Source organism: Ostrea edulis, chromosome 5 (genome assembly GCF_947568905.1).
Source record: "Ostrea edulis chromosome 5, xbOstEdul1.1, whole genome shotgun sequence".
NCBI lineage: Eukaryota > Metazoa > Mollusca > Bivalvia > Ostreida > Ostreidae > Ostrea > Ostrea edulis.
The window spans coordinates 13,146,450-13,158,226 of record NC_079168.1 but is presented as its reverse complement, the minus strand read 5'-3'; the positions used below and the strand labels follow the sequence as shown (position 1 = coordinate 13,158,226).

Below are 11,777 nucleotides of genomic sequence, written 5' to 3'. Positions count from 1 at the left end.
AATGAATTGTGAAGTAATACTTTAATCAATATATCTTTAATTGCTATATTAAAAACTCAATTGGTAGAAACAATTTTATGCTGAGGGATAACAATTCTAAAAGGCATATATCTTTGTAATTTTCACTTGTCTGGAGTCAACTACCCTTATCACCTCAATACCACTTGAATATATTACTTATGAATCCACAAAATTGTCTTAAACCCACAAAATGTTGCACACCCTTTATTTCATGAATGAATAAATAAATAAAAAGTAATAAATGAAATAAATTGAACCAGAAACAAACACATAACAAGAACTCCAATCTTATTAAAATTAGAATATAATCATATAATTGAATTTGCTACCATTTATGGATCAAATTGCAAAAATTTCCAACCGCAGAAATTACCCATTATACAGTATGTACATGTATATAAACTAAGGTGAACACAAGTGGTTAAAATACAGTGATTAAAAATAACTAGTCTGTTTTTCTATCACGAGGGTAAACATCCTGGTTTGGGTGATCAGAAGATTTTCCAGTTGAAGCAAATATCCTAGAGATGATAAATTTTGAACACTTTAGTAACAAAGTCACTGCTCCCACCAAAAATATCAATATCACTGCCACAATAATCATTGTTGAAAACAAGGTGAGTTCATAGCTCTGGGAAGGCATTTCTTTTATCCTTGTTGCAAACCCTGGTAGTTGGTATATGTGCAGTAAGAAAACAACAGACTAAGTCTACACTTTCATTGGCAGAAAAGTATTAATTTTTCACTTGCAAAGTTTAAAAGAATTAAATATGTTGAATCCATATTAGAGGTCTTTCCATATACTGAGCTTTGATGAAGAGGCCACCCTCTAATACTGTTTTCATCCACTTTTTAAATAGAAGGTCCCTTTGGATTTCAACTGCAAGAAACTACAAAACAAAAAGTGAAATTCATTGAATACATTTACAATTTCTGCATACTTAATAGTACAGTTTCTTGTATTTTTATAGATCATCTCAACTAATAAATTGTGAAATTCATTGTTCATTACAACTTTATCAACTAATACACAACACAAATTAAATCTTAGATACATCTAGTGCAGTGAAGCCCAGTTATCACATTTCTCATTTTTTTCACAGCAAAATAATGCAATATCAGGGAAAACATAATGAATCTTGCCAGTGAAATCTAAATAAAAACATCACTTACAAATTGTATTCTCCATAATACGGGGTGTGGGTGTGTGAAATATTTCTTTATTCTGTTTCCTTGTTTAAAAACGTAGAAACTTTTAATTTATTGACAGTTTATGCCCTTATCCTCTCAGGTGTGGGATATATATATCTAATAAACTTTGGTTTTCTGCACAATCAGCACACTGCATTTGTCTCCATCATTTCCCACTTCTTAAAATTATGGAAGGCATTGATATAAATTTCAATCAATAACTCACTCGTACTCAACATTTGAACATCAAACAATTTGTATTTACATGTATTGACAAGTTCTTATTTAGCTCTACTTTTACTTCTAAAATAACACTGTTCAACACTCAATATTGTAATGTTGATTAATTACAGGATCTACACCTTGTGCGCTGTATTTCAGATCCATGTGAAGAAACATTGGCCAGACTACAGACTTGTGAGATGCTCAGTCACAGGATGTTTTGTGCTGGTGCTTGTACAAATAACAGTCTTCATGAAAACTCAGTGTTCCGAAGACCGAGGCCAGTGAATTTTAGGGTCGGGTCAGTGAAAATAAAAAATCAGGAAGTCTGATAGGCTTGGAAACTTTTTGTAAGTCACATCAAATATTATAATGTTGGATTTAGATATTCTAACTATTTTATTTACTTAAATTACCATCAAAATAAAACAATAAATAGCACATAAAGTAAGTGTTTTGACATCTTGGTTTGTTTATTTCTTTAAAGTAAAGAACGATAACTATACTTGTAATTGTCCAGATAACTTGTACGTTGATGACGTGAATATTCAATGAACAACTTATTGAAACAACAAAAAAGATTGTGTTCTGTATCGCGGTACCTGCTGCTATATTGCATTCTCCAATTAAAATGAACTTCGTCAATTGCAGTTATCTCTGATTTTATGCAATTTCTATAGTTTATAGAATTAATCAGTCATTTACATTTGATGTTGGTAGAGAAGGCTACTTCCTAAGGTGTACTCGTTTGTGAAAAATATGTGAATTTGCAGTCTTGTTGTTGCGGGCGAAGAGAGAGAAAATACCATGTATGGCGTTGTTTTTCTGGTATTGACAGAAAGGATGTCGTAGGGTGGATATGAATATGAGTAATAAGCATAGTTTCAGTAAATTAATTGTAGTTTTACAATGCATTCCATAATGTATGTGATAAACATGAAAATTGGGGGGGGGGGGGCAGTAAATTTCACTGTGGACCAGTGAATTCAGACAGTTCACTGGTCTGACTGACCAGCAAGTTTTAAATGTTTTCGTGAAGACTGAAATAAACTGATTTTTTGTGATCACTGTGCCTCGGCTTTTTTACCTACAAGGAACCCTCACTGATCACATAATGCATGATTCATATTTATTTCACTCAAGAACTAAATAATAAAACATTGTTTTTATCGGTAACTCTTTATATATAGCTCCATATCTTAAATCTTTATTGATTGAATGCTGTTTAACGTCCCTCGAGAGAATATTTCACTCATTTGGAGATGTCACCACTGCCGGTGAAGGGCTGCATAATAAGGCCTATGCTTGGCGTTTATGGCCTTTGAGCAGGGAGGGATCTTTATCGTGCCACATCTGCTGTGACACGGGGCCTCGGTTGTTGCGGTCTCATCCGAAGGATGGCCCCATTTAGTCGCCTTATACGACAAGCAAGGGGTACTGAGGACCTATTCTAATGCGGGTCCCCACGGGATTAAATATCTATAACACTGTGCAATATACAATTGTAGTCATTATTAAATAATAGGATCCACGCCCTGCATGCTTTATGACAGATCCATGTGACGACAGAGTAGCCAACAACATGTACATATGTGCCAGATGTTGTGTAAATGCTGAATTTATTGTGCCAGCAACTTTTGTAACCGTTACAGTTATAATTTTCTCTGGCATCCAAAATCTAACCCGATCGGGCGTGAATATCTCAAGACTTTCCTAATGACAAGAAAATTCACGAAATTGTGATAAAGCATGAAGACATTAAAGGTAATGTTTACAATCAACAAATTGAACATACCTTCGGGTCAAATAGGAAATAATCGTTGCTATGTAAATGCCATATTGAAAATATTTCGTACTGGAAACGATTAATCCGGAATACACCGGGGTGGGGTGGGGGGTTCGACGGATGATGTTGACTCTTCTGTCGGAGTACACACGACTCCTCTTCTGTGAAATATATCACGCGAAAATTAAAAGAGAAATTAAATAATTTTTTTTAAAAAAAATAATGAAGAGAGAGAGAGTGAGAGAGAAATTCATGAGTCATTGAGGTACAATATTATTTTCCTTCTTCCAATGTCATAATAAAAAAAAATTAATATATCGTCGACTGACCAGTTTCGGTGACCTGAGTGATAAACCGCGATTTTCTCATTAATCACTTGGATTAAATAAATAAATACACACCTACCTTTAAAGTAATTTAATTCCTTTACTTTCATCCAAAAATTCCAAATTCATTGGTACGTATATACAGGGGGAATGTGCAACTAAACGTCAATGAATAAAATAAGATAGTGTAGAATTCTAGACTTTTGGTATACTTTATATCAATTTGAAAGTTTGCTTGAAAAAGAAATTTAAGTAAATGGGCTTATTTTTGGGGTGCTCGTGTTGATTTTTTTGCATACTCTCCTTCTAGTAGTTCATTTTCGGAAGAAGAAAAAATGAAGACGTACCCTATATATGTTTGTAAACACTACGGCGAAATTGATGACGCAATCTACACCCGGAAACGACAACGCGCACACGTAAACAAAAGGTCACCGATTCTGGTCAGTCACCGAAATAGTGCAATCGACGATATTTTTTTAAAGAAAAAGTTTCTCCATTCCGGATGGCATTCTCTACCCAGAGTTCCGTGCACTACTCGCAAGTGAAGCTTGCGTAACGCGCCCTCTGGTGAGAGAATGTCCGGATGGTTGTACCGTGAAAGGTGCATTCAAAATCGGATGTTCGACCTTAAAGACAAGAAGGTATCTTTTCCGCAATAGAGGGTGTACAGATCCCAAAATGATCTAAAGGAAATGCAACGCCTTAATCTTCTCTTTAATCTGTACCTGGTCTTGGCTTGTTTCCTTTTCTCCCTGTGGGCCATGAACAATCCCCCTCCATTCTGTCCTTCGTTCTGCTATCCTGCTTGCATCTGTTCAGGTCTTTAGTCCAATTTCATTTCTTTCTCTAACTCTACTCTTCTTTTCCATGTTTCTTTAGGTCTACTTCTTTTGCGCTTTCCTTCAGGAGTCCATGTGAGTGCTATTCTACCATGCTTGGTCTTGTCCATTCTCAAAACGTGCCTTATCCATTTCCACCTCCTTTACATTACAATGCTACTAGTGGGCTACATTCCTGCTCTTTCCCTCGCTGTCCCGTTTCGTACCTTTCGAGGCCAGTATATCCACAGGATCCTCCTTGGGATCTTGTGTAGGACGGTATCCAGGACTTGTCCATCACCCTTTGTCATTTTCCATGTTTCGCTGCTGTAGAGTAGAAATGAGACCACATTGGAATTGAACAATCTTATCTTTGTTTTCTTTCCAATCTGGGAGTTATTCCAGATGGCTGTCAGTTTGTTGTGGGTGGATCTTGCGTGGCCTCCTCCTGATGTTTTCTGTGGTACCTCCTTTGGTGTTACTGGTGCCTCCGAGGTATATGAGGTTAGTAACATCATCTATCTCTTCTCCTGCTGCTGTAATAGTCTGAGTGTTGTTGGCATTCTCATAACTTTGGTCTTTGAGGCGTTGATGTTGAGGCCGGTTGATTTGGCATACTTGACTACTATGTTCACTTTTGTCTGCATTTGCTCTCTGGAACTTTTAAGCAGTGCTACGCCATTGACATAGTCAAGATCGTGCAGATTTGATGTCATGTTCCATCGTTTGCCTGTCGTGTCACCAGTTATTGCTTTCTTCATGATCCAGTCAATGACTAGTAAGAACAAGAATCCCAACATCTTGTATCCTTGTTTTACTCCAGATTTAATCTTAAATCACTCTGATGTTCCACTCGCAATGATGACTGCACACTTACTGTTGTCATATAAGCACTGAACCAATCTGATGAATTTGTCTGTTATGCTGTGGTATTTCATGATCTTCCACAGAGTGTCTCGGTGCACGCTGTCGAAGGTCTTTAAAACAAGTGTATAGGTTGGAGTTCCATTCTATGACCTGCTCTAGTATATTCCCTTGTATAAATATCTGCTCTTTTGTCCCTCTTCCAGCTCTAAATCCTGCTTGTTTATCTCTGAGGTGTTGGTCTATTTCTTTTACAGCCGTTGGACTATGATCTTTCCCATTATCTTTGCTGTTGTTGGTTTGACCGTAACGCCTCTCCAGTTCCCACATTTTGTTAAATCACCTTTCTTTGGTAACTTCGTGATCAGTCCTCTTCTCCAGTCTGTTGACACCTTCTCTTCAGTCCACACCTTTCGTTTCAGTTCCTTATTTATGTTGCTGATTATTTTCTGTGTCCGCCCGAAGGAGTTCGATGGTAATGTCAACTCATGGGGCTTTTCCACTCTTTAAATCTCTAATGACTCTTTTGATTTCCTCTTTGGATAGTGGGTAGTCATTGATAGTAAGGACTTCAATATTACGGGTTTCCACATCTGCTGGTTCTGGTGGATCCGGTCTGTCAAGGACGTGTTCCTTCCACCTTGCTCCAACTTCGCCTTCTTTGGTTAGCAGTTGTCTTTGCTTGTTCCTAAGTCTGTCTACTTGTCTGGATCTTTCATTACAGATAGCCTTTGTAATACCATAAACTCTCTTCATATTTCCGTTGTTTGTTGCTGTTTCTGTCTCGATTGCTAGTTCGTCAAGCCAGTTCCGTTTGTCCTTTTTCTTATTTCGTTTGACACACTTGTCTTTAGTACTGTATTGTTGTTTAGCTTTATTCTTCATTCTCTCGGATCTTGTACCATCAATCTTGACCTTGATGGCCCCTCATCAATCTTGACCTTGATGGCCCCTCTTGACCTTGATGACCCCTCTTGACCTTGATGACCCCTCTTTCATCAACTAATTTCCAGCTCTCGGCACTGATCCATTCTTGGTGTTTTTTTTCTTTTTCTTTGGCTCAATGATGTTGGATGTTGTTTCACTGAATGCTGTTTTGAAGTTGTTCCGTATGTCATCTAGTTCTGATACCTCATAATCATTAAGGACATTGAAGCTGTTTTTCAGTTCGATGCTAAATGTCTCTCTTATTTGTGCAACTTTGAGCTTAGACGTTTCATATCGTTTGGAAACTTTCTGTACTCGTTCAACTTTGTGCAGTCTGAGTCTGATCTTTGTTATAAGCAGGTTGTAGAAGCTTCCTATGTCTCCACATGAAGCAGAATTTATTCAAAAACTTCTACGTGAGAAGAAAAAATCTCTCGCTGTGACCTTCAATTCGACTTTTAGATATATCGATGACGTTTTGTCTATTAACAATGATAGCTTTCATTCATATGTCGATTTGATATATCCCTGTGAGCTCGAAATAAAGGACACCACAGAGTCGTCCACTTCTGCTTCATACTTAGATATTTTATTGAAAGTAGACATTAACGGCAAACTAACAACTCAACTGTATGACAAACGGGATGATTTCAGCTTCTCCATCGTCAACTTCCCACATTCATGTAGCAATATTCCATTATCTCCTGCATATGGTGTTTATATATCTCAACTGATTCGATATGCAAGAGCTTGTTCTGGGTATAGTCAGTTTTTAAATTGAGGTAAGCTACTGACAAACAAGTTGATGGTACAGGGATTTCAACAGTCTCGATTGAAGTCAGCATTTCGCAAATTCTATGGTCGTTATAACGATCTAGTTCGTCAATACAACCTCGCATTGGGTCAAATGCTGTCTGACGTGTTTCATACCGATTGTTAAGCCGTTCTTGGCACACTGATTTTGACTGCGGATAACTCCGTTTACCTGATCAGGATATGGGGCTCACGGCGGGTATGACCGGTCAACAGGGGAGGCTTACTCCTCCTAGGCACCTGATCCCACCTCTGGTGTGTCCAGGGGTCCGTGTTTGCCCAACTATCTGTTTTGTATTGCTTGTAGGAGTTATGAGATTGATCACTGTTCGTTATCTTCACCTTGCATCTATATGCTCTCATGGATCTTTTGAATTTCCTGTTGATGGCTATGTGGTCTTTGTGTTCTCCGTTTGGGGGTGTCCAGGTCTGCAAATGTATACTCTTGTATTATGTGGAAACATGGTGGATGTGATGGCTAAGTTGTTAAGTGCATGCACAAAACGATGCGAATCTCTCCCCGTTGTCATTTCGTTTGCAATGGACTCCATGTATACCTAAATATCTGCAATGTCTTTCTCTCCATCCAGTTAGCTTCCAAGTTTTGCATTGAAATTTCCTATTACTAACAGAAGGTCATGTCGAGGTGTTGAGTCTATGATTTTCTGAAATTGTTCATGAAATAATTCTTTACTCTCCTCCTTTGTATCGTTGGTTGGTGCATATACCCGAATAACTGTGGTTTTGATGTGTTTTGACCAGAATCGGGCAGTGATGATCCTGTCGCTTACTGGTGTCCATTCATCGAGTGACATTGTTTTACCCTTCGACATCGCTATTGCAACACCGTTGAAGTGATGATCGTCTGCTCTTCCGGAGTACACGATGGTCTCCCCTGTTGGGCTTCTGATTTTTCCTGGCCCTGTCCACCTACATTCTCTAATTCCTAACATGTCTATATATCGTATCTCCTCATCTCTCTCATGACTTGCTGTATTCCCAGTGACGTACATGTTCCCGACGTTCCATGTCCCAATCTTCCTGGTAACTTTGGGGTTCGTCAGTGATTCATTCTGCACACGAACTTCCTTGTGGCTTTGGCCCAAACGCGTCATACTGACATCTCCAGGAGTGTGTCGGATTGCTGACCCCCCCCCCCCTCTTGCGTGGATTCTGTGTGTGTTGTTCAAGGTTTTCCGTAATCCACTTGTTTTTATGAGGTAGAGCGATTGGCTCTATGCTCAACCTGTTACCTACAAGGTCGATATTTTGGTTAGGGTTCCTTTCCCTTGGACATCTAGCCGGCCTTTCTTTCTGAGTATGCTCCCATAGCCTTTGTCTCTCCCAAGACATTCACAAGGCAGTGGTTGTGGAATCGTCATTGGTATTCTTTTGGAGTTTACTCCCTTAACCTTTGACTTTCCCAAGTGTACCATAAGGCAATGCTGTTCTTTAGTGGTGCTATTTCCCCATAGCCGGTGACTAGGGTTGCAGACACTCACGGGTGGGCCATGTATATCATGTATTTAGGGTCCTAGTCTCCTCCAAGACATTGTGGTTCATCTTGGGACAGTAAGGTATCCAATTTCCATCTGCTACCTCGAGGAGGATCCCATATCTTGGCCACATAGGTCTAACTGTGGAGAAGCTATGATTTACGCACATTCAGCTTCCTTTCCACAGCAAACTGTCATCCAGCGGCAATCTCTCACCAGAGGGCGTATTACGCTTCTGTCAATGTCTAAATGTCAAGATTCTTGGCAAAACTAACTTTTACCTATTGCATAAAAGGTGAAGATAACGAACAGTGATCAATCTCATAACTCCTATAAACAATACAATAACTAATAATTTTTGGTTTTTAGTTTTAAATCTTAAAGTAGGTTCACAAAAACAACGAATTCCGTGATTATTCTAGTATTATTGAATTAATGAATATTTATATAAAACCTTTCAATTCGCTAGAGGTGCAGCAAAGTGTTTAATTTACTTAGATATAATCATTACAGTTTGATATCCTAAGTTAGTTTTAGTACATTTTGGATATACTTTTTAGGCGTTGATAGAGATATTAGTGGAGCGTAGCGGGAATGATAACTCTGGGTAGAGATTGATCCAGGGATGGAGCTGAAGGCGAGAGTGACAAGCACAGGCACAGACAACACACACACTGCACGCGTCACACAGCCATTTAGCAGTCTACATATCGAATATTTTCTCAATTCCCAGAAAGCTTCGACTTTTCTATCATGTCTGTTTAATTCGAGAGATATGTTTCTTTAGTTTCTGAGGATTTGATTTTGTTATACAGATTTTAAACTGAAATTGTAATGTACAAACATTTTGATGATTTTTCTATATATTATGTACTGCAATTCCAAAAGTAAATATCTAGAATTGCGCACTGTTAATAGATCACTGATTCATCAAAATTTCACCCAAACCCAGTCTGCATAATCTAAACTTCATATCACTTGCCCAATTCATACTAGAACTTGGCCCAGTATCTGTTCAAGATGGCAAGTATTCACATGAGACTTTCAGAGTGCAATTTTCAGATTTAGCAGTTTACTCCAACACTTCATAATTTCACTTCTTTGCATGATAAGTTGTGTGCATTGCGTCTTACACGTACAATTATTTTTCAGAAAGATAAGAGTGTTGAATTTTACGTGATTTATGGAATCCCCAGCTGCCACATCCATACGATATAACACTTTTTACTTAGGTCTATATATCGCAGAGTTGACATGAAATTTCTGTGTTGAATTAAAACGCCCGGTATAGCTCTTTGGTCTTCCTCATGTAATTTTGTAATTCAAACACAATTTTAAGTAGTTGTAGGAGTTAATGCATGATACAAATTCATTGTTGTACAAAGCCATGAAACGTTTACGGATCCCTCTTTCATGAATACTAGAATTTAGGTTTTAGCCGCGTTTACAGTTAAATGTCAAGAAGAAACATATTAATCTAAGTAAAACGTCGAGCATTTTCTGCAGCTCTTCTAGCGAATTAGCGATATGATGATATCATCTGCAAACATCAGGCCAATGGGTTTTACTCCCTTAAATCTACAGGTATCATTGATGAAATTATTTTCCAAGTTGTTGACATACATATTGAATAGGACTGGTGACAGCACTTTTCCCTGTAGTAATCCAGCGTTTACCGGAAATTCCTCGGATATCTCGCCGGCACTTTCCAGTGATACACATATTCGCTGTGTCATACCATAGTTTTCCCTGATAATTGTTGTTTATCTTTTGCTTAAAGCACAATTCATCGAAGTTGTGGGTTTTGGTTCAAATTGGGTTTTAATAGATATTTGAAGGTATGTCTGGACACACGTGTAGTGCGAAAATATGCTAGATTTTTTTCCATATTGGCGAAGTAAAAATGCAGCGATATAAGACTTCAAACTTGCGCAGAAAAAATGCGCTGTAAATCAAGGGCTTTTAGAATGGGTGGATCTGTAGCTCTCTGGTCTATCCTATTTTCCCCCAAGAGAGCCACAGATCTGCAGTTGATAAAGAGCATTGTCCCTATAGTGTCGGAATCTACAGTTCTAGAAATGTACATAAAGTATACTTTATATTTCTAACTTAATTCATTGTCAAACCATGGACCCCTGTTTCTATGTCATCAGAATTGTGTGTACTTTGTCATCAGATATTTACTTACGTTTTCAAACATATTTCAACTTCAGAGTCTTGTACAGTAACAGTACTTAGTGTTCCGGACGGCTGGTGGGAAACTGCGACCGAGAATTCAATATTCCTTTATTAGCTGAGAAAGATGGAATTTGTCATCGATACTGCTACATTTTTCTTTCAGGTGCACAGTCACTTTCCAGCATGATATCTAAAAATAATTCACCTAATTTTAACTGTTATTGTTTGTGTGCTGTTTGCTAACATGTACTCTGTTTTTACCTTTCACTTATAAGGTACTCAATAAAACTGTTTATTCAATTTTGAGCTATTGCATTCATGTAGTCGACTTATTGCAACTTATCCCTGCACGTCGCATACCATATTCATACGCACATTTTTCACATTCATGAGGAAATTGCTAGATCATTTCAGTTGGTAAAGATATCTAAAGTAAAAACATTGGAAATGTAAGAATTTATTCATATAACAGTGATGTATCATCCACTCAATGTTCACATCTGATGACATCAAACAAAATGCTTAAATATGTTGCCGACAGTCCGCCGTAGTTATTCGACGCCAACTATTCATGAATATTATAGAATTCATTTTATAATGCATATCTATCTAACAATGATAGTACCTACACTGTGCAAAATTCTACTTCACAGATCCATGATAATTCCACTAAAACATCATGTAATAGATCAAGCCCAGGGGAAAAACAGAGATGAAACCCCTTGAATTCTAAGACCCCAAAAAACTCTGAAAACTGGATATAATATATTACTACAATTCATAATTCTGTATATTTTCATTCTATAAGAAAAACTTGTGTTAACTGCTCGAAAATGACCACCTGAGACACACCATCGAACACCTGTACCTAAAACAATTTCATTGGCTGAAATTATCTACCCATGACTGACATGCATCATATGACTAAAAACCCCGTTTATACAATATTTCCCGCTATATTTCGAAACGCAGGAAAAATTAATTAATGTGCTTTACGCAACCAGCATTTTATAAACTTTATCGTGGTGTTTACGTGGTTCTGCGATGTTTACGTGGTTTTGTAAACAGCAGGTATTCTCTCTCTCTCTCTCTCTCTCTCTCTCTCTCTCTCTCTCTCTCTCTCTCTCTCTCT

At 37.8% G+C, this 11,777-nt stretch overlaps 1 long non-coding RNA gene across 2 annotated transcripts; it reads right to left on the bottom strand.

The window, feature by feature from the left end:
* Positions 1–209: 209 nt before the first annotated feature.
* Positions 210–3,256, bottom strand: LOC125649688 (uncharacterized). 2 transcript variants are annotated; one of them, XR_008803413.1, is made up of 2 exons: positions 3,230–3,256; positions 210–911 (listed from the first exon to the last, which is right to left on the bottom strand). It is a non-coding gene; the product is annotated as an uncharacterized LOC125649688 (long non-coding RNA). The 2 variants fall into 2 exon arrangements; XR_007360780.2 differs by lacking the exon at positions 3,230–3,256 and adding an exon at positions 1,195–3,187.
* Positions 3,257–11,777: the final 8,521 nt, after the last annotated feature.